This window comes from Pinus tabuliformis, chromosome J, assembly GCF_031772625.1.
Source record: "Pinus tabuliformis cultivar Carrire ecotype Pingquan chromosome J, CPIR1, whole genome shotgun sequence".
NCBI lineage: Eukaryota > Viridiplantae > Streptophyta > Pinopsida > Pinales > Pinaceae > Pinus > Pinus tabuliformis.
Window position 1 is genome coordinate 1267984122 of NC_142295.1, and position 25166 is coordinate 1268009287.

At 39.0% G+C, this 25166-nt stretch overlaps 1 long non-coding RNA gene across 13 annotated transcripts; it reads right to left on the reverse strand.

Annotated features, from left to right (window-relative positions):
* LOC149231873 (uncharacterized) lies at positions 1–24912 on the reverse strand. Of its 13 annotated transcripts, none has more exons than XR_016248109.1 (6): positions 23075–24911; positions 21226–22845; positions 20976–21025; positions 9226–9670; positions 552–701; positions 1–304 (listed from the first exon to the last, which is right to left on the reverse strand). It is a non-coding gene; the product is annotated as an uncharacterized LOC149231873 (long non-coding RNA). The 13 variants fall into 13 exon arrangements; XR_016248106.1 differs by having other exon boundaries at positions 20965–21025; XR_016248104.1 differs by having other exon boundaries at positions 21005–21145.
* Between the last annotated feature and the right edge of the window lie 254 nt (positions 24913–25166).

A 25166-nucleotide genomic window follows, 5' to 3' on the forward strand; every position in this document is an offset into this window, starting at 1 on the left:
TCAACATTTGTATTCAAGTGAAACGAAGTTTACATTTATCATCTATCAGCAACCAAATTGATATGATAAACAGGATATCCTTCAGCCACCGCAAAATACAAAATAATGGCACACCATATGCCAATCAGCTAATGAAGGCAGATAACCAGAAATATCAGAAAACATACAAAATAAAACGACCGAAAAAAATGGGATAGAGAACGATATCCGTGAGCACAAAACATTGAGTCCTGCCACCATGAGAGAGGGATCCACCATCTACATGTACCAAAAACCATAGCCCCCAGCACCAACAAAATGTCCCCTGTTGAAGAAGCAACCTTGACACATATTAGAACAGCCTTAATTATAAAAAAGAAGTGTTAAAATGCTTCTCCTAGAGTCTCGTACACTTTGCTTAAAAAAATAGTAAGATAATCATAAGATCTATTTTTTATAGGCCTTTTTTATTTTAAGTTTTCGAGGATAAACACAATTGATTTACAAAAGTTTGTATTTTCCTACTTAAGAAGGAGCCTTGACTGATGCTTGGTAGTTCAAAAAAGACTAACCTTTGATCCATTACTTTAATTTCACATAATGTGACCAATAAACCATATATTAATCTATAATCCAAGGACTTGTGTGCATTGCTAGCTTGCACCATAAATCCGAAACTTGTGAAGTCCAAGCCTTTAATCGAAAGAATACAGTTCTTTTCCCTACACACAAAGCAACTGATTGGTCAACCTCTCATCCATTCTATATTCATAGTACAATACTTATATTACTCGAACAATCTCGAGGACATTAATGCTATGATCTCTCAGCACATAACTCCACTCACCTATAGTTTTAGTGGTTTATGCCTTTCTCTGTGCAACAATCTATTCTTTCACTCCTTACAATTCTAGCTTCTCATGTTTTTTTCTACACTGCAATTTAGTGTTAACCACGTGATGATGGTTCTTCAAACACATTGTTTCTTTTGTTCACCAAACTCAGGTTACAAATAATAAGGTTAATTGCTCACTTGTTTGTCTCCATCCGAACTTTGGTTTCAAGTGTTCCTTTGACGACAACAAATAGAAGTGGAATGTTACCTTCCTAGTATCGGTCGTGCAATGTGGCACAATTCAGACCGGAAGTCTACTTGTACACAACTTTTAGATAAATCAATAAAAACAGAGTTACACAACATTATCATATTCTTTATACTTTAATGTGATTCAACGATGCCCAATGCATTGTTTTATATGTATATTTCTAGTGAGACCCAAAATGGTTTCCCTAATGGATTCTAAAAGGTGAATTTTTTGTACATCTATGCCATCCTCATGCAAAAAAATATTTTCTTCCTAATAATCTAGCTTTTTGTAATTTTCTTTTTTATCTAAAAATGATAGCTGTTTAAGCATGTCATCAGATGCACTATACTGCAATCCACTATTTCACATTTGATGGAGGCACTCCACACTGCCTTTGCCATTTTCTTTTTCAGACTTCTTCTCAAAAATTAATAATCTCCCTCCTCGATTGCCTTTGGCTTAGCTTCCACTTCACCCTTTCTAAATACGGGATGGCATCTATTTTAATTGGGTTCAACCTTGATCTGTCACCAAATAAATGTAGCTTGTTGCCTCTATTTTCATCTTAAAACCAGATGGTTGTCGGATGTTTCCTTTATTTTCATCTTATCATCAGAGACATGTGGGGTGTTGCCTCTACTTTTTCATCAACACCAAAAAGATGTGGAAGATTCCATCTATGTTTAGCTTGCATATGTTACTAATGCATACTAAGGATTTGACACTGGTGTATCTACTGTGAGATGATCACAATTGCAGAACGTATAAACATATAGAAGTTATAAATCTATAGATAAACATAAAGGAGTTATAATAATATCATACTTCGTTAGATTAGACTGTTTATGGAAGACACAATGGGCAAACCAATTTAAAGGATTCATTGGACAAGCATCTATAACAGTTATCATAATTTAAAAGTGATTGCACAAGGCAAAATGCACTCTCCATCCTGAATACAATTTAAGTTTCAGTCATTTCCCATATTGATCCTCCTATTGGATTTTCATAATGAATGAATTGGTTAAATCTTATTTGCAAGCATCTCAACGTCATCACTAACTGATAATACAAATCCCTATCAAAGGGTGTTATATTCTGCAACACCTCTTTGTGGCTTCTGGTTATGCGACTCCCAATTACAGGATGTTGTATTCTGAAGTTCAGGGTGCTGTATTACGCAACGCCTCTTTGTGGGTTTGTCATCTCCAAAATGTCTACTTATAAGCAGTTGAGTTGCACAGTGCAAGGCTATAGCTTACTGCTTTCAGAAAGATAGGTTTACTGTAATCCCATATTCTGCAACTTGAGATTGCAAATCTTCTAAATTCTGTAACATTGGGTTATGCAATTTCTCTAAGGAAACTACTTCAGGGAACCGCTTGGCATCTTTTAATCAACACTAAATAGATGTAGAATTTTGTTGCCTCTATGTTTTCACTTGCATATTTTCCTAACGTAAACTAAGACTTTCGACAATAGTGTATCTACAGTATATTCACAAATGCAGGTGGAATTCTACAGACGAGCACTTTTCAGGAATCATTCAACAAACATATAGTATAATAATATCGTACTTCTTTGGATTATAGTGATTGTACAAGGCACAATGCGCTAGATATCCTAAATACAATTTAAGATTCATCAATTATCCTATTGGAGAATCACGTACATCAGTTACAAGATCTCAGTTATAACTGCAAAGAATATCAATCACCACCCAAATGAATGAATTTGTTAAGCTTCTCAAAGTCATCGCTGACTGATAATGCAACTCTCTATGAAGGATGGGGTATTCTGCAATTCAAAATGTTGCATTCTGTGACACTTCCTTGTGACTTCTGCTTATGCAACTCCCTATTGCTCGTGTTGTATTCTGAAATTCCAGGTGTTGTGTTGTACAATGCCGCTTTGTGGATTTGCCATCTCCACAATATCTGCTTGTGAGCATTTGAAGTCCACAATGCTAGGTTATAGGCTCTCACTGTTTTCAGAAAGATAGGTTGTAATTTCCCTATATTCTGCTACATAAGATTGTAGATCTCTAGATTCTGCAGTATTGGCTTAAGGGGATGTCCATGTTGCCTATACAATTTCTCTACAAAGCTACCAATTCCTGTTGTTGATGCTACCTTGCAGGTATTTGCTTGTATCTTCATTGCTCGACACCAAATAGATGTGGGATGTTGTTACCTCTATTTTTCACTTGCATATTTTACTAATGCATACTAACACTTTTAACACTACCGTATTTATTGTGCTATGCTTACAAACGCAGATAGAAATCCACATGGACAATTTCAAAAAATCATTGGACAAACATATAGCAGTAATAACAATATCATACTTCTTTAGATTATAGTGAATGTCAAGGCACAACGCATTCAATATCCTAAATACAATTTTAGTTTCAGTCATTACCCAAATTAATCCCCTATTGAATATTCCAGTGTTACATGGGGATGCATCCCCCAGATTGGAGAGCACACCCCCAACATTTACCACACACTCCAGAGATGGGGGTTCCTGGAAAAACATTTCGCCACATCACCCTTTTGGGAAAACTCGGGGCAAAATTTCCCTGGTGTGAGAAGCATTTTACCAAAATGGGGATGATGTTTGGTGGCCCCTCCCCCAGAACAGCGATGCCCAGACCCCCTCGCATCAAATTTTTTGTTCAATAAAATGAAGATACGAAAAAAATAGGAGATTGAGCTTTGAGGACTCTGTGACTTTAGTAATTTATAGTAATATTACATTCTTGAAGTAAAGTGAAATTTTTCATGTGACACTCCTTTATCTCTCGGTCTTAAACTGTTTCGAGATGTTTGAGGGTGATTCCAACCTCATCAGACATCATATGGAGAATGTAGAATTTTATATCCCATTCAGAATTCAGCAGACTAAACAGATTTCAGGATTGGCAACATTATAGTGTTTCCACTGGATTGCACAATGATGAATTTGCATGGGATGAATTGTTATTGTTGAGATTTTATCATTATTATTTTTTTTATAATTTTGGAGATGGGGACCCCTATGCTAGGGACCCTAACGTCCCCCTGTCCTCCCTGAATGTCTTTAAAATTTAGGGATGCTCCCACATATCTCCCTTTTAATTCCCCCCACTTCCACACCCCCCATCCTGGAAACTTGGTGGAACATAGAAATATTCATGTGCATCAGTTACACAATATGTCTGTTACTACTGCAAAGAATATCAACTCACCATCCATAATGAATAAATTGGTTAAGCTTCTTTGTAAGATTCTCAAGGTCGTCATTCAATGGTAATACCACTCCCTATTGCAGAGTGTTGTGTTCTACAATTCAGGCTGTTATATTCTGCAATGCCTCTGTGGTCTTTCCATCTCCACAATCTCTGTTTGTAAGCATTTGAATTGCACGATGCTAGATTATAGGGTTACTGCTTTCAGAAATGTAGGTAGCAGTTTTCCTGGATTCTGCAACTTAAGAAAGCAAATCTTCTAAATTCTACAATATCTGGTTATAGGGATGTTCATCGCCTTATGAGCTCTTGTTGTGGATGCTACCTTGCAGGGATTTGCTTGTCATCTTCATTGCTCGATGCCCAATAGATGTGGGATGTTGCCTCTATTTTTCACTTCCATATTTTACTAATGCATAATAAACCTCTGACACTAGTGTACCTATTGTGCTATTTCATAAATGCAGGTAGAAATCTACAGAAACATTTTTAAGAGTCATTAGACAAAAATATAGCAGTTATACTATCATACTTCTTTAGATTATAGTGATTTTACAAGGCATAATGCACACAATATTCTAAATACAATTCAAGTTTCAGTGACTACCAAAAATTAATCCCCTATTGGATGAGTATATACATTGGTGACAAGATCACAGCTGCGAGGAAATTCAATTTGCCTTCTATAGTGAATGATTTGATTAAGCTTATTTCCAAGCTTCTCAAGGCCATCGCTGACTGGCATTGCAAATCCCTAATGAAGGGTGCTGTATTCTGCAATTTAGAATGTTGCATTCTGTGATGCCTGTCTGTGGATTCTGGTTATGCAACACTCCCTAACGCAGGTCATTGTATTCTGCAATTCAGGGTGCTGTGCTTGTGAGCATTTGAATTGCACAATGCTAGGTTATAGGCTTCTTTCAGAAAGATAGGTTTAGCAGTTCTCCCATCTCCTGCAACTTTACAATGCAAAATTTCTAAATTCCGCAATATTGGGTTATGGGCATGTTTTGCAGTTCACCCATCTTCTGCAACTTTAGAATGCAAATTTTCTACATTCCACAATATTGGGTTATGGGCATGTTCCTGTTGCTTATGTGATTTCTCTATGCAACTACAAATTCTTGATGTTGATGCTACCTTGTAGGTGTTTGTCTATATTCTTCATACTAATTCCATATAGCCAACTTTGTACATTTCCTGGTCCCACTGCAAAAGTATTCAATTTCCATGATACAGAAAGCCATGTGCTAAATTGAATACAGAATCAACAGCTAGCCGATTACCAATTAACGTGCAAAAGCAGCAAACTCATGTCCCGATTTCATGACAAGAACCTGATCATATCATGCCTAAAAAATTTCCTTTGTAGTGCCTTTGAACTAATAATAAATGTAAAGGTTCACAAGTCTGTAAAAGGAAATTGTCCACAAGGACACACAAGTCAACATTGGCAGTGACTGTTTTCAGCACATTTTATCCACCTTGCATATAAGAGTATAAATTATCCAAAGCCTTAGTGCATTGAAAAAACATGACGCCAGCCAATTATTTTCTCTTATGATTTGATTAGAGATCGCAAACATTTCTAATTACAGAAGTTTCTTTATAGGAGGAAAATCAAAAACAAACTGGGATTATATCCCTCTCGCTAAGTAACCGGATTCGTTGAAACCCCCTGTCGAATCCGAATCCTGCGAATCAGATACAATTTGCTGGGAATTCGAATCCCAAAATCGGGATTCGACGTGTCCGTACAGGATTCGTACGAATCCCGTACGGGCACATCGAATCCCGATTCTGAAATTCGTATCCCAAAAAACGACTTCTGCAGGTTAAAAAGCATGCTGTTCCTTTATTCATTCACGTTGTTTCTCATTTCATTTGCATAGTTTGAGCTGTGGACAAGGAGCTAAGGGTTTGGAGCAAGGAGCTAAGGGAGTAGAGCGTTTGGCAAGGAGATTCAAGCACCAAGTGCATTTCAATTCCATTTTTTTGCATTTCTTATTCTATTACAGTAATTTGTATATGACTTTTTGTTTACAAATTTGTGCATGTTTTGTTCATTTTTTTTACAGTATTCATGGCTCAATCAAAGGCAACAGTTAGGGGGCAAAGAAAGGGGAAGAATGTCTCCATTGGAGATGCCCCTCCTCCCCCAATATCATCAGAGTCTGCTGCAAGTAATGTTGAGGGAAGAGGAGGACCTAAAGACAACATTGAAAAATATCCCTTGGGGAAATATGTCACAAAAGAGGATGGGACAAGCACCAAGGGGAAGGGAGGAGGCAATGTGCAATGTTGATGCAACTTTTGTCAAATTGCTTTCAAAAGCACATATTTCCGTGTGAAAGGCCATTTGTTGGCTTTACTAGGTTGTGGAATTGGAGCTTGTAAAGACATTCCTTTACAAAAGAGGAAAGAAATGGACAAGGAGTCCAATGTTGGTATGGAAAATGTGGCTACAAAATCAAGAAAAACCAAGAATGAAGACCCCCTTCCATTTTTGAGGAAAGGCACCACAAAATTTCCATTTGAGAGTTCTACTTCTATTGGGGGACAAGCGGCAAAAAGAAGAGCAATTGCACTTGGTCCAATTGACAAGATTTTCCAAAAAGAGAGACAGGAAGAGCTTGATCTCACCATTGCGTTCTTCTTCTATCAAAACTTCATACCATTTAATGTTGCATGCTCACCTCTATTTATTGAGATGTGCCAAGCTCAAGGGGCTCCATTAGGGTATGTGCCCCCTAGGTCAGAGAAGCTGAGAACCACATTGTTGACGAAGGCAAAAAAAGAGGTGCAAAAAATGCTTGAGCCTATTGTAGCATCATGGCCAACATTTGGGGTTAGCATTGTTTCTTATGGATGGACAGATCCAGCACGACACCCAATCATCAACTTCATGGTGTCTTCCTTGAATGGTCCAGTTTTCTTGAAAGCAGTGGATACACTTGGAGAATACAAGGATGCACAATTTATTGGTGAGTTATTTATTAAAGTTATTGAAGATGTAGGTGTTGATTCTTGTGTGCAAATCATTACAAATAATGCACCTGTTTGAAAGGCTGCTGGCATGATTGTGGAAGCTAAATATCCACAAGTGTTTTGGACACCTTGTATTGTCCATTCATTGAACTTAGCATTGAAATCCATTGCTTCTGATGTGCTTTGGATTGGTAACATTATTGAAGATGCACGACATATCTATAACTTTGTGCAAAATCATAAAAATGCCCTCACTATCTACAAGGAGTACACCAATCTATCATTGTTGAAGACTACTGATACACGGTTTGCCTCTTCATTCATGATGTTGAAGAGGTTGAGGGAGGTCAAGACCACTCTTGGGTCCATAGTTATTTCTGAGTTTTGGTCTTTTTGGAGAAAGACAGATCAGGTAGCCTCTAAAAGAGTGAAGGACACAGTGCTAGATGATGCTTGGTGGGAGAGGGTAGATTTAATTATTCGAATCCTGGACCCTATCATTTCTTTGCTTCCATTTGCAGATACAGACAAACCCATCCTAGGAGAGGTTTATGAGGGATGGGATTCCATGATTGAGTCTGTGAGGAGCATTATTCTACAGAGTGAGTGCCCCGAGTATGACACATCACTAGAGGCCTTCTGTGATACAATACAAGATATTCTTGTCAGCAAATGGGACAAGAATTTTACACCTTTACATTGTTTCGCTCACTCACTGAACCCAAAATACTACAGCCATGAGTGGCTGAATGGTGGACCTTCCTGCAGATTCCCTCCTCGCATGGATGGTGAAATCTCACAGGGGAGGAAAGATGCATTCAGGCAGGTTTTTCAGGAAGCATTGCTTGATGAGGTGGAGGATGCCTTTGTAGAGTTTTCCACTGGCACTGGTCGATTTTCAAGATATGATGTGATTAGAGACAGGGGGGCTAAGAAGCCCTATTCTTGGTGGGCAAATCATGGGGCAACAAGCCCTCCTCTTCAGTAGTTAGCCATGAAGCTCCTCTCTCAGGTGACTTCATCCTCTTGTTGTGAGAGGAATTGGAGCACATATGGGAATTTGTATAGTGTGAAGACGAGCAAGCTTGAACAGTCCAAGGCAGAGACAATGGTGTATGTGCACACCAACCTTTGTCTTATTTACAGGCAAAGGGAAGAGTGGTTGAGGGGAAAGACAAAGATGTGGGATGTCTTTCCCGATGATATGGGTCTGGACAGCAGTGTTGAGTTGGCAATGGCCGACATGGATCTCAATGATCCAATGCTAGAGCCTGTTAGATTTGATGACTTAGAGGGGTCATCCTCCACACCAGCAGATGTAGAGGTGACTATGGATACAAGGGAGGAGGATGCAGAGGCGAGCAGTGGTGACCATGATGATGAGGACATTGATGTTGATTCTGATGATGACCCTGAGGATTGATGACTACCTATTGCCTTGAGGCTTGTATTCCTGTAGTTGTTTTATATTTTCTATTTCTATTTGCCATTGGCATTGCACCAGCACTACCTATGTAACACATTTTGATTTGATGACTTAATGAGAAAACTACAGTTGTCAAGGTCTTTATCTTACTATCTTGTAGTTGTAAGTTGTCTTTCATTTATGAATTATGAATCATGATTTATGTGACCACTGACATGTATTTGAATTTTGTATGTACTATGCATGTTATAGATGAAGATCTATGTTTGAAATCAATGAATTTGTATCATTAATTAGAATTTGTGTAAGAAATATCTAATTTTTAATATATATATATATATATATAATGAATCCTACATGTCATGTTCCAGGGGGTCAACATGTCCAAATCCGACACTCGAATCCCAAAATCCTACGAATCTCGAATCCCCATGTCAGATGACTTAAGCCTCTCGTTGATTGAAACAGTCTAGAAAATATTGGAACTACTTTAACAAAGATGATTTTGCACCTACCACCTTGTTCCTGAAGCTTTCTAACTGCAAAAGAAAACATCGAACATCAAGTTGACCTTCACCTTTGAGGCTGAAGCTATAACAAAACACTGCAAATTGATAGAGACAGCACCATAGAATCTGAAATAAATTCAACGGCGTTGCCTGGTACAAGGTCTCTGCAACATAGAGAAAACCAAGACATGTCATTTGATCATTCCGAGGTTACCTCCGTAAATAAGATTCACAATGGACATACATTAATAAAAGTGTTAAGCAATGGAATTTTTTCCCCGAGAGGGGAAGAGATGGAAGAATTTTGATGATTGGAACTGCTGGGATGTTCTTGGGTAATTGTTATATCTTCTGATCATCTTTGAATGTTCGCACTCATAGCCCCTTGAGTCATCTTCTCTGTCTCTTCAGAAGTGTAAATAAAACCATCTGCACAATGCTATAGAACCCCCTGCGATTACAACATAACATACAAATAAATACATCAAATGTCATGGGACATGAAATTGAATCATACTGTTCAAAGTTCAAACAATCAAACAATGTTTTTATCAACAACGATCAGTTGAATATTGAGCTGTTGTACTTGATGTCATGGCATCCCCTACAAGAATCATGTCTCCTTCACTGTCCTTCTGGTTTGGCTGGCACTACCACAAAAATCCATGGTTAAACACCATTGGTTTGAGATGCACAGGCAGATCAATCTTCCATGTGATCAAAAGCAAAATCTGACAAAGGAATGTTCTCTTTGTTTTCCATAGGAGATCAAAACTAGGACTACTCTCATGATCCATAAAAGAAAAGTTGGAGAGGCTATGCCAGATTATCACATTCACCTATTGGATTATTTATCAGAGAAAATTGTTCTGCACTCACACTTTTCGAGACCATACAGAACAGGTTCCTCCAAAGTATCTGACTGACATTGTCCACCGTATTGTAAAAAAAGGTTGTGGACTACCACTGGCCATCAAAACAATAGCGAGATTTGACATTGCATAATCAAAATTGAGAAGATGTCATAAGCTGCCGTACATAAAATTGAAACATATACTGTTGAAACAATCAAACAACTTTTCGATCATCAATAGTGAGTGGAGTATTTCTCCTAAAACGCATCATATCTCCCACATTATCAGTGCACACAACCCACAAGCCCCTGTTAGAATCCCGAAGTTCTCCATCCATATGAAACATTTGAGGGACAGGCGAGTCTGCTTCCTTCTCCCTGGCAATGTTGCAGAAATTTGCTGCTCCTTGAAATGAGATGAGACTATTTACTCTTGTCATATACCCTGTTATTGTTTTGATGGCCAGGCTAGTCTGCATCACTCATCTACAAAACAGTGGAGCACTCTGGTTTGGAAGGTGTAAAAAGCATGATTGCACAGCAATTTTATCCTATAAACATCTCATCGAGTGGATATGATTATGCTGAATAGCCTGTGCACCTCTTTGTTGTGGAACTGCAGAGCTTTATTTTTGCTTTCAAATGGTAAAATTCGTGTCATCAACACCTCTAAAATATGAATAGAGATAACTGATATGTTTGACTCTCCCAAAAACTAATTAACCTCGACTAGCCAACTCCGATAGGCTGATCTTGGGAGGTCAGGAACCTTGTCACAATCAACCTGGACGGATAAGTTATGCGACTGAAAAATCATGCCCCCGTGGAGACAAGCCAGGCCCCACTAGACCATGACAAATCAACCTCGCTTTTGTTAGCCCAAGATGCTAAAAAGACGAAGCACCTTGAGTCTGGTATATTTGCTTCTAGGTCTCAAAGAAAGCCTATTTTCTACAGGCGATTCCTTTTGGTGTACTGATCTACTATTTGCTGCAAAACGAAGACTCAAATAATTGGCTAGCGAAGTTTCTTTGTAATTTCATTTATAATAAATATTCAATAGGATTTACAATAAAGATACAATCATTTGATTACGGTAGTTGTCGACATGCAGAAAATTGCATCCCAAAACAAAAACACATCTACATAAACACAACAAAAAGAAAAGCTCCAGTCAGAAGCCATTTATGACAGAGCAAAAAGAGCATGGACCAACTTACCTCACTAACCAATCCCGAATGGATGAAATTCCAGACTACTGCAGAGATACAGGAGTATCGCACCTCACAGTTACATAATTTTAACCCTGCTTGCCGACCTACCCCATCCATCAACATAACACATTTTCATTCCATAGACGAAAGATTTTCATTCCTTGATTCAACTATGTTATAAAGACAGTTATTCATAATTTTTTTTTCATATGTTTTTATTTTTTTCCAAAACTAGGTTGAGGCTAAGTCGGCATAATATATAGTAGCATTAACATCCACGGGTAGCAGGGAAAAGAATTGGGGAAGAAAACCATAGAATTTTTTTAAATAAATATTTATATTTTTTACTTAAATACTTTATTAGTAATTATTATTATTATTATCTAATTTTAAGGTCACAAGGTCACAGCCAAGCAAGACACCAAACATCCACCTCGATGTATTACACCTTTTCGTTTATGGGACAAAGGACCCACCTCTGCGCAGTGGTTTGTGGGACAAAGGACCCACCTCCGCGCAGCCAAGCAAGACACCAAACATCCACCTCGGTGTATAACACCTTTTTGTTTATGGGACAAAGGACCCACCTCCGCGCAGTGGTTTGTGCAGAGGTTTGACTGACTGCTAAATCTACGAAGACATACATACTCTACCCCTTATTATAATAGCATAGCATATACTATTGGTATGTGCAGAGGTTTGACTGACTGCTAAATTTACGAAGACATACATACTCTACCCCTTATTATAATAGCATAGCATATACTATTGATATATGCTAGCCTAGATCCATCTTAACTCCGGATCTATCAAGCGCAATCTCTTGAGGTGCAAACCTCTTTTTTGAGTGCAAAACTTGAGGAAAGGTTTGCAGCTCTAAAGATTTGATCCCCTCTCGGCTTGATAGATCTAGAGTTAAGATGGATCTAGGTTGGTTTCAGTCGTGTGCAACCAAAGAAAATCTAACAAACAGAAGATTGATTTTATCAATAATATGTAAAATCATCTAATATTAATATAATCATTTTAAATATGCTAAATATGTCTTAAGATTAATATGGTCATTTTAATTTTAAATTTGCTTAGTTACCTTAGTTTGTTGAGATGATAAATATTGTGAATAACTTTAATGATGAAATAAAAATTTGAATGTAAAGTGACAATGTAATAGTGTTGAATGATAGAAAATGTGAATAATAAGAATATAGTGAATTACAAATAGTCTTCATTGTGATTAATGAATAGTTTTCATTGTGATTAATGAAGACTATTTTCTTCAACTATTTTTATTGTAATATTGTTGAATCATTGTGATTAATGAAGACTATTTTCTTCTACTATTTTTATTTTCGCCCTTGTTACTTTTGTCGTCTTTTCATATTGTCTTTTCATATCAATTATATGAAAAGGACAAGTTAAATCATAAACCATTTTAAATATTTAGCTTAAGATATTATATTAAACATCATACCATGTTTCTCTTTCTCTCCAATATTAATAGGTTGAATTACTATAAGACAAAAATCAATGTACATCGTCCATAATTTTTATGCTTACACTGAAATCAATGCATAATATTAATCCAAACACTTTAAAATTAATGTACCATAATACGTCCAATTACGTCAACATTACAAAACAACATTTACACTGAAATCAATTCAAGCAATAAATCAAATAAGATTAGAAAACAACATTAAAGATTGATACTAGGCCTTCTATATAACTTATAGTCTGCCAAGTCATTTCAGTAGAAGTAAATTAAAATAGTTACTTTTCACTGAGGGGTATTATATATCCCCCCTCTCAAGCGAAACATCATCCTCATTGTTTGTTCCTGGCCCTTCAAAATAAGCTAGTTTATGCCTATATAAGATGAAGAAAGCTAGTGGGCTGAAAAGGATGAAGCGCGAGGTTAGAAGACACCATAAGGATTTAGGGTAAAAAACCCTAGTTTTACTGCAGCACGACGCACCTCCTACAAGCACCCGGACCCGGATGAGCGACAGTACTCCATTTCTACTCCGTTAAAACCGCAGTTGTCTCCATCTGCCAGCAGTTAACAGCTATCAGCATGGGCGATGTCATGGAGGTCGAGGAGCTTGATTACTCCGAGGAACCATTTCCCGACCACGTCATTTTTGGAAACCCTAACCTATATTCGCCGGCTTCAAGCACATCTCCCCCGTCCGTCTTTGTTCCATCAAGCACTGCGTCGATGGTTTCCTATCTTGGACACAGTACAGCTCCGCTGGTCTTTGGGTCTCTTTCCATTGATTCCCCCGTCGATTGCCCTCCATTATCTCCGGGCACTCTTTTGATCTAAATCCACCAATTAACCACCTCCATCCATCTAGCTCGACACTGTTCTTGGCTCCGCCTAAGGATCTCTCGGCATCCAATGGACAAAACCCTCCCATCTCTGCAAACTCCCCATTGGGCTGCTTTGAAACTCCTGCAGTGAAGGTCAAATCAGCGACTCATCTACCTCAGGAGGGCTCAGTCACAACAAATCCGTTGTCGGACCATCCATCAGCGCCACGAATTGGGAAACGGAAGACCAAGTGTGAAGGCTACCTCAAAGGACATCACCATATGTTTTGGCGAGAGTACTACTATTGGGGAGGTTGCTTACATGGCTAGTACTGTGCTGGTTGGACATGTTCGAGGCAGAGCATACTCAGCAGACAGGCTCACCTTATGGGTCCGAGAGATTTGGGGAAGTATGCTTAAAGAACTGCCTGAGGTGCAGGTATTGCCCAAGGGTTGGTTTGCTCTTCATTTTGCTAAAGAAAATTACACAGATCTGATCCTCGCTAGATATTGGCATATTGAGATGGCTCCAGTACTCCTCAAGAGATGGAGTCACCTATTCGACCCAGAGAGGGAGCAGATTGGGGCGGGACCTCTATGGGTTCGCTTGCCAGGGCTTCCACTGCAGTATTGGTGCAAGGAGGTTTTCGTTAGAATTGGAAATGCCCTCGGCACTTACCTGAACCACAATAGAATCCTGGTCCATATGGACACTCGCGAAGGATTGGAAGAGAAAATCACTCTTCAATGGGGGAAATACACTTGGATGCAGATCCTGGACTACAAAGGAGTCCCCTTCAGATGTAGAAGATGGCACAGAGTTGGGCACATCTTTAAGGAATGCCCGCTTATCAAAAAAACCAGAGGATCCTCTGAGGGCACCTACTACAACCATAGGGCCAGATGCACCTGCTTAGAATCGCTCTCCTAGTTCGGTTCCACAACCACTAGTCAGCAACACCACAAGGACGGCTGAAGGAGAGTACAGAACGCCATCGCCCCCTCTTACAAGAGCTCATGCAGCAGCCGAGGCTGCAAAATCTTCAAGTATTCCTCTGACCTCTTGCCCTTCCTCATTTGCTTTCAGCTCTTCACTTGATTCATCCACCATTAATACATTTGTGGCTCATTGTACACTGGCTCCTACTTTACCCTCCATTGCCACCATCGCTCCATCTTTGCCCTCTATTTCATCCATTTCCACCTCCCCTTCATCTAAAGGGAGGCTTTCATCTCACAAATACAACCTTCGCTCTCGTTCTCACATTGATAGTCACCCGACTCAATTCTCAAGTTTGGGACTTTCCCAACCTGGTTCGGTCATACTTACGTCCCATAGGAGAAAATCTTATCTATCCAAAGCCATTCAAAGGGTTGGGGCAGAGGTCGCCTCTGGTAGACAATTCACTTTGGAAGAGGTTCTTAGAACACTGAATACCCCAGGCTCTCCTTACTTCCAGGATGGCACTTTTTCGCCATGGATGCTTTGGGACGATCAGGAAGCCTAGCCATTGGTTACAATCCCCGCACCATCAAGGTATTAGCATCCTGGGGAGGCCATGGATTTATCGGCTTAGATCTTTTCTAGGCAGAGCTCGGCCTAAACCTGAGGATCATTAATATATATGGTCCCTGCCATCAGAGAGAAAACTTCTGGCAACATCTGTTAAATCTATCGATCTTTTCTCCTGATCACATCATTCTTGGGGGAGATCTCAATTTCTCCATGGGATTTGGGGAATCATGGGGGTCACAAGCTCAAGTGGACTCTATTACTGGCTTCATGAAAAACCTTTTGGAACAGCACAACTTGGTGGATATCCCCATGAATAAGCCACTCCCTACTTGGCGAAACAGAAGGGTGGGAGATGCTGCTCTGGCCAGAAGATTAGATTGTTTTATGATAAAGGTTCCCCTTATGAATCAGTTGCACAATTACAAACAATGGGTGGATTCTGGGGTGTCTCGGATCACTCTTCCATTTATCTGGAAGTCTTCGGTCCCCATCCCAAACCCAAAGCTCCATTCAAATTTAATCATGTCTGGCTTCAGGACTCCAGTTACATTAACTGGGTCTCGGATTATTGGAAAGCCAACCCTATTGACAGACATGAATCCTTAACAAAGGGTTTTTGCCATAACCTGTCCTAGCTCAAGCATCTATCCATCAAATGGGCCAAAGAGAAAAATCAGAGGGAGGAGCTACAATTATCCCTAATCGAGGCTGAATTGAGTACAATGCTCGATGACCGCAACCTGGGGTTTACTTTAGTTGATGACAAAGCTCACCTAATCGAGCTGGAAAACCGAAAGGCAAGGATCCTGAAGGAGAGAGAGGAATCTTGGCGTCTCAGAAGCAGAGCTATATGGTTACAAGCGGGAGATGACAACACAAGATTCTTCTAGAACTATGCTAAAGGTAGAAAAGTTTCCAACACAATATGGAACTTACCCCTACCTGATGGAGGAGTAGCGAACACCTTCAACAAACTCCCCAATCTTGGCACCTCTCATTTCAAGAATCTCTTTACAAACCCTCCTGGGTAAAACCTAGCTGATATCATCAATGTGGTTGGACATTTCCCTCGTTTTGTAAATGATGACGAGGCCGAGGAGCTAATCGCTCATGTTACTGCTGGCGAACTAGAAGGAACGTTGAAGTGGTTCAAAAAGGACAAAAGTCCTGGCCCGAATGGGTGGACGATAGAATTCTATCTTGCCTTCTATGAACTCCTAGGGAATGATCTATTAAAAGTAGTGGAAGAGTGTAGAATATCTGGATCCATTTACAATGCTATCAATACTACATTCATTGCCCTTATTCTGAAAACCGATTCCCCCTCCTCTTTCAATGACTTTAGGCCCATCTAATTATGCAATTGTCTATATAAAATTATTTCCAAGGTCATTGTGAATCGTCTTCGGCCCATTCTTTCTCGCCATATCGCCCCCCAGCAGTTCGCTTTCCTTGAGCATCGCCAAATCCACGAAGCCATTGGCACAGCCCATGAGGCCATCCACTCGATATGGACGAAACACATAAAAGGAATCATCTTAAAGATCGACCTAGCAAAAGCTTTTGACTGAGTCAATTGGCTCTACATCAAGATGCTCCTTATTCACCTGGGCTTTCCTCATGATTTCATTACTTGGATTATGGCATGCATCACCACCCCTACCTTTAGTGTGCTCAACAATGGATCTGCCTCCCACTTCTTTCATACTGAGCGTGGTCTCAAACAAGGCTGCCCCCTCTCCCCCTTACTCTTTCTGATTGTTATGGATGCGCTTAGCAGACTACTAGCCAAAGCTAAAAGAGATGGTGGCCTTTGTGGCCTCAAGATAATTGAGTCCTTCTTCTTCACTCATCTCCTTTTTGTGGATGATGTTCTCATTTTCCTTGATGGGAGCATCCGAGACTCTCTTACTTTCTCCAAAATCCTCTCCCTCTTCTCGAAGGCTACTAGCATGCAGGGTAATCAAGGGAAATCCACCATTACCTTAGCCCTCACTTCCATCCAGGAGTCTCAACTTGCTCAGCAACACTTCCCTTATTGTATTATCCCCCTTGACAGGGATTTCAAATATTTGGGATTTTGGATAAAGCCTCTCAGCCAGAAAATAGCAAATTGGGTCTGGCTTGTCCCCAAGTTGGAAAAAAGGCTTTCTAATTGGAGTCATAGATACTTATCCAGAGCAGGCAAATTAGTGCTCATCAAATCTGTTCTTGAGGCCACCCTTGTTTTCTGGATGGCTTTAGCATGGATTCCCAGGAACATTCTGGCATGTCTGCAACAACTTTGTAGTAGATATCTCTGGAATGGCCATCAAGACAAAAATATTTTTGCCTGGGTCAATTGGAACAAGATTTCTTTGCCCAAAAAATTGGGAGGATGGTGTCTAAAAGACATAGCCCTATTTGCACAAGCCCTGGCTGCAAAAATGCGCTGGACATTTTTGACCGGGTGGAATCTATGGATTACAGTCTCATATTACAAGTACATTTGGCCTCCCCAAATTATGGATTGGGTTCACATGCCAAGTTGGTCTAGATCAGGTATATCTTCAGTTTGGAAGGCTCTTCTACACTCTCTGCCTAGCATCAGAAAGTTAACAATCTCACTTGGAGAATAAATGATGGATCAAAGGCTTGCATTGGACTGGATCCCTGCACTGGGGAGGAGGTAGATTCCAGCTATCAAGAGAACTCATCCAACACCTTAATACACATGAGATAAAGGTATTGGCTCACATAGCGAATCAAATGAATACCAACATATTCTCTCAGGGATGGAAATCTGCCCAACAGCTTGATATTCCTCCACAGTGTCACCGGGAATGGCAAGATTACATAAATGCACTAAGTGAATCACACATCAAGATTAAAGAAGGACCAGACAAACTTGTTTGGAGCCTTGCTGAGAATGGAATTTATACCCCAAAGGCTGGATACCTCAACCTGATTTCACACAAACAGCCGGAGCAGACAAAAGTATGGTGGAAGAGTATCTAGAAGCTTGTATCGCCCCCAAGAACAAGACTGTTCTTTTGGTGTATCCTCAAAAATAAAGTCCCCACGGGAGAATCACTATCACACCGCTCCTTCCATGGCCCTCACTGGTGCATCTTATGCAAGAATTCTTCTAAATCGACAGTGCACTTATTCCTTCAATGTGATACTCTGAGCAATCTCTGGCAGATTATCTCTTCATCAATTCATTTATCTGGGAAATGGGAGGGTGATAACATATGTCGTACCTGGGAAAATTGGTGCAATCTGTGCCATGGCACAAAACTAATATGTCTTCCCTTACTTATCTGTTGGCACCTATGGTTGGCCTAGAATCGAATCATATTTGTGGCTCAGCACCATGGATGTGGTGGTGGATTCATATTATATATTAATGAACAACATTTCTACAAAGTCAAGATGGGGCTTGGTGAGGGAGCGAATAATTATGCAGAGCTTATTACACTCCGTCATTCGCTGCATTTTTCTTTGGGTCATAATTGCATGGATTTAAACATATATGGTGACTCAAAAAACATAGTAAATTGGTTCAATAATATTACTGTCTGTCACTCACACACACTTGGTAATATTCTGGATGAAGTGAACTTGTTCAAAGCACAGTTTAATTCTATTTCATGTCAACACATTTACAGGGAACATAATTGTAGTGCTGACGGGCTTTCCAAGGAGGCCACAGTACTTCCTCGAGGAGAGTGGATGATTCAAGAGCATAGAGGCTCAAATGAGTACCACTACTATCACAGGCCTTACAATGATCAGATTTACCACAGGGCAGATAGCCCCCAATTTTGAGTCTTTTTTGGTTTTCACTTGATGGATATGCAAGGCTTATATATTGTATATTTCTTACACAAACTATATTTTCTTGTTCATATATACAGACCTACAAAAAGGACATCACCCTACGTGGTGTATGTGGAATATTGTAGATAGCAGACATATATATAGTTTCTATTTATATCAGACAGTGACTGAGCACCCTGCGTGGTGATGGATGCTATATGCATCCTATTTTTGATAAACTGAGCAACATTTGTGGTGATGGATACTATATGCATCCTATTTTTGATAAACTGAGCAACATTTTTTAAAGATGTCCACAGAGATGGCAAAGGGCCAATACAGCATATGCTGAAAAGCATCTACAACATGTAATTTTTCAATCATAATGAAAGATTACGATTTTTCCAGTGGAAAAAACATAAAAGATTCATCTAATATAATAAATCAAATAATATTATAAAACAACATTTACATTGAAATCAATGCATCTAATGCAAGAAATCAAATATGATTAGAACACACTATAAAAGATTCTAAAATGTCCTATATATGACAATAGAAAATGGAAAAGATAGGTTGGGGATTGAGGTTGAGATTGAATGTTATAATTGTGAAAGTGACAAAGAACATAAGTGTGTGTGTTTTTTTAAGGCGAATAACGGTGTTATTCACATTTTTTTTTATAGTAGTGTGTAACATAAATGTAAAAGCTTACGTTTATTGTTACCAATGTCAATAATATACCTTGTTAAGGTCATTTCTTGCAATTTATGTATAATCAATGCACAAGCCATTTTAAGAGGGCTTTTATTTCTCGTTACTTCCTTTTATGAGTGGAATTTGTATATGCATTGGTTGGGTTTGGTCCTATAAAGAACTAATGTATTTATCAAATACCACGGGTTTGGTCCTATAAAAAACTAATGTATTTATCAAATAGCACAATGGTTGGGTTTGGTCCTATAAAGAACTAATGTATTTATCAAATACTACGGGTTTGGTCCTATAAAAAAAATTAATGTATTTATCAAATACCACAATGGAAGGCTCCATCCTAATGGATATGGATATAAAATAACTTGCATGACTAATCTGGGAGCACCTTTTACTAATCCTACTCAGACCCATAAATTGACCCATAAATTGCATAATAGCATAAGCCAAACTGATGTATTTATCAAATAGCATAAGCCAAATTAACGTATTTATCAAATACCACAATAAAACTAGTGTATTTATCAAATTAACAAATACCCATAAATTGCATAATAGCATAAGCCAAACGAATGTATTTATCAAAAACCACAATAAAACTAATGTATTTATCAAATACCACAATAACATGTTGGAGCACCTTTGACTAATCCTACTCAGACCCATAAATTGGGTAATAGCATAAGTCATTGGCGTACATATAACAATACATGTTTTTTCAGTTGTTCAATCACTTTGTTGGTGTGCTTTTGAGCTACTCATTAATTATGTGACACATCACACAATTAGCATTAAGGGTTATCAAAAGCATACACTTGTTATGGTTGTGGAGAGAATGTTTGTTGTAAAGAGTTAGATTGAATTATCATATCTTTGACGAATACATGTTTTTTCAGTTGTTCAATCACTTTGTTGGTGTGCTTTTGAGCTACTCATTAATTATGTGACACATCACACAATTAGCATTAAGGGTTATCAAAAGCATACACTTGTTATGGTTGTGGAGAGAATGTTTGTTGTAAAGAGTTAGATTGAATTATCATATCTTTGACGACTTTTGGTGACGGTCTTCAGCACATTTTATCCACCTTGCATATAAGAGTATAAATCATTCAAAGCCCTAATATATTAAAAAAACATAAAGCCAGACAACTATTTCCTATTTCCTCTTATGGTTTGATTAAAGATCGCAAACATTTCTAATTACAGAAGTCTTAAGTCTCTTTTGTAGGAGGAAAATCAAAAACAAAACTCGGATTATACACCTTTCCTAGATCGAAACAGTCTAGAAAATACTGGAACTACTTTAACAAGGATGATTTTGCACTAAGCACCTTATTCCTACTTTAACAAGGATGATTTTGCGCTAAGCACCTTATTCCTGAAGCTTTCTAACTGCAAAATAAAACATCGATCATTAGGTTGACCTTCATCATTGAGGCTGAATTGCAAAATGATAGAGACAGCATCATCGAATCTGAAATGAATTCAACGTTGTTGCCCCGTACAACGTCTCTGCAACATAAAACAAACCAAAACATGTCATTTGATCATTCCGAGGTTGCCTCCGTAAATAAGAGGCATAATGGACATACATTAGTAAAAGTGTTCGGCACTGGAACATTTTTCCCCGAGGGATGTAGAGATGGATGAATTTTGATGATTGGAACTACTTGGATGTTTCTTGGGTAATTGTTATATCTTCTGATAATACTTGAATCTTCGCGCTCACAACCCCTTGAGTCATCTTCTCTGTCTCTTCAGAAGTGTAAATAAAACCTTCTGCACAATGCTACAGAATCCCCTGCGATTACAAGATAGCATACAAATAAATACACCAAATATCATGGTAAATGAAATTGAATCATACTGTTCAAACAATCAAACAATGTTTTCATCAACAATGATCAGTTGAATATTGGGCTGTTGTATTTGATGTAATGGCATCTCCTACAGGAATCTTGTCTCCTTCACTGTCCATCTGGTTTGGCTGGCACTATCGCAGAAATCCATGGTTAAACACAACTGGTCTGAGAAGCACAGGCGAATCAACCTTCCATGTGATCAAAAACAAAATCTGACAAAGATATGTTCTCTTTGTTTTCCATGGAAGATCAAAAATTGGATTACTCACATGATCAATAATATGATCAATAATAGAAAATTGGAGAGGCTATGCCAGATCATCACATTCACCTAATGGGTTAGCTTTTAGAAAAAATTGTTCTGCATTCACACTTTTCGAGACCATACAGAACAGGTTCCTCCAAATTATCTGACCGACATTGTCCATCATATTGTAAAAAATTGTTGCGGACTACCACTGGCCATCAAAACAATAGCGAGATTTGACATTGCATATCAAAATAGAGAAGACGTCATAAGCTGCCGCAGATAAAATTGAAACATACTGTCTGAAACAATCAAAACACTTTCTCGATCATCGATGATGAGTGGAGTATTTCTCCTACAAGGATCATATCTCCCACATTATCAGTGCACAAGCCACTGCTAGGATCCTGAAGTTCTCCATCGATATGAAACACCATATGAAACATTTGAGGGAAAGGCGAGTCGGCGTCATTCTCACTGGCAATGTTGCAGAAATTTGCTGTTCCTTGAATTGAGATGAGACTATTTACTCTTGCCATATACCCTGTTATTGTTTTGATGGCCAGGCTAGTCTGCATCATTCAGCTGTAAAACAATGGGGCACGATCATATGGAGTACTCTGGTTTGGAAGGTGCAAAATGCATGAATGCAGAACAATTTTATCTAATAAACATCTCATCGAGTGGATATGATTATGCTGCATAGCCTGTGCACTTCTGGTATGTTGAACTACAGAGCTTTATTTTTGCTTTCAAATGTGAAAATTCATGCCATCAACACATCTAAAATATGAATAGAGATAACTGATCTGTTTGACTCTTCCAAAATTTGATTAACCTCAACTAGCCAATCCCAATAGGCTGATCTTGGGAGGGTTAGGAACCTTGTCCCAAGCAGCCTGGACGGATAAGTTATGCAACTGAAAATTTGTGCCTTATTTTGTACTCCCCCATGGAGAAAAGCCAGGCACCACTAGGCCACGACAAATCAGCCTCGCTTTTGTTAGCCCGAGATGTTAAAAACATCAAGCACCTTGATTCTAGGTCTCAAAGAAAGCCTCTTTCTACAGGCGATTATTTTTGGCGTACTGATCTGCTATTTGCTGCAAAACGAAGAGTTAAACAATTAGCTAGTGAAATTTCTTTGTAATTTTATTAATAATGAACATTGAATCAGGACTCACAATAAAGATGCATTCATTTGAATACTGTAGTTGTCTACTTTCAGAAAATTGCATACCAAAAGAAGAACGCATCTACATAAACACAACAAAAAGAAGAGCTCCGGTCAGAAGCCATTTATGACAGAGCAAAGAGCATGGAGCAACTTACCTCACTAACCAATCCCGAATGGAAGAAATTCCACGTATTATGACAGCCGCGTCGCGCCTAACGCACAGAGGCGATGGAATTTCGCACCTCACGGTTACATAATTTTAACCCTCCTTACCGGCCTGCCCCATCCCGCAACATAACATTTTCATTCCTCGATATAAGTCCTGTAAGATTAGTACCCAGCCGTCGGCGTGCCATGTTTCTACAGGCGCCGCAGTCATTACACCAAGGTCAAATACACAGGAAAGCACGTGACTCTGGAACATGGATTCATGAACTATAAAATAAATCACAACGCCAAGAGGAAATTTGTGGAAATTTGCAAAACAAGAGAAAAACCTTGTTCGACGAAAATCCGTAACATCGATTCATAAACTCACTCAAATACCCGAATAAATAAATAAAAGTCACAACCCAAGATGAAATTTTTGGAAATTTGCAAAAGAAAGAAAAAAAAACCTTAGTCCACGTTACTCTGGAACATGAATTTCATCCGAGAGTTCTTTGTACAAATGATTCTTCGTCATCGTTCTCTGCAATTCATTTTTCGAGAGAGAGTGGAATTCCCGATGGGCTTACTGGAGGAAAATAAATAGGATAGACCAAAAATTCCACCTTTCGATCCCTTTTTGCTCCTCGTGCACCAAGGCACATTCAAACAAAACTCACCCTGACATTTGCAGAGTAAGACATTTCGAACCCCTTATATCTGTAGTGAGCATCCCTCTTTCTCATATGAAGCCGCTTGGGTTGCTGCATTGTCTCCCCAAACCCTTGACCACGATCCATCCAGAAGCATTACTCCATCGACTTTAGGAGAATCTCTTGGGACTTGTTTTCCAAACATATGACCTCTAGATCCTCACTTTCTAGTATTTATTATTCATTTGTCGCGCTATTGAGGGGTTGATATTAACCCTGAAGGGTTTTCAGAGAATCAAGTCTTTGCTAATGGAATCCACAGAGTAGCACGGCAGTTTGTCCAAATCAGGATCTAGACAGTGGACCAAAAATCAAGCCGATGCGCAGTCGATGACGGAGTCGCAAAGCAGTAACAACCGCTGCAACGACGAGGCTGGGGGTTTGATCCCTGTAGATAGTGGGTTTTTGAGAGATTGCGGTTCTTGGAAGGCTTTGGAGCGGTGATCGAGGTCTGGGATTTCTTGAGGCCGAGCTTCCATCTGCCAGAAGAAAACTCGGGCGACTTCGGAGACGGATCCTTGGCAACAACATTGGAGTTCACAAGAACCGAACTCAGAACCACAGGACTGTTATCAGGAATCATGGGCTTCGGAAACTGGAAAGGAAGAAGCTCGTCCTGATAAAACAATTAAATCTGTCTATATAAGTTGCACCCATTCCCGTGGCTGGGAATTCTGGCATGCACAACGAACGGAAGATATAACAGAGGAGCCAAGGCTACGTTAGGCAAAGGCACAACCGTAACCTAATAAACGATGCCAAAACGTCACACAAGCTTGATCAGCCTCCTGTTCATGGAATAACTGCTCCGTAAGCCTTATCCGAGATACTGCTCATAGCCCATCACAGGGACAGCCTTATCCGAAACACTGCTCCTTGCACATCACAGGGGTGCTGTGCAGCAACATTTATGCAATTTAAAATTAACTAACTTGCCACGTGGCTTTTCTCACGCCACTTGTCATTTATTAGATGCGTACAACATAGGATGAAAATTCCTCAAAGCGCCTTTCGCTTAATATGTATTTACATAGTCACATAAATCAAATGGTCAAATTTAAATGGCTTTGTTCACAACATTTTCCATAGTCGATGTCGATTTTAACATTGATTTCTGAAAATTTGAATTTTAGTGGTTTAATTCATAGAATTGAGTGTAATGAAAAACTTCAGTGTATCGAATTTAGAATTTATTTATGTATTTAAAAAAAAGGCAATATTTTTGTTTGAAATGGTATATAATTTCATGAAAAAAAAAAGTTAATTAAGAATTTAGAATTTTAGATATCATTTTTGGGATTCAACTGCGTTAAGTAAGTCATTCAAAGTATGACCATTTCCATGAGAGGTAGTCGTAAAGTGACTAATTTCTCATGATTTTTGAATA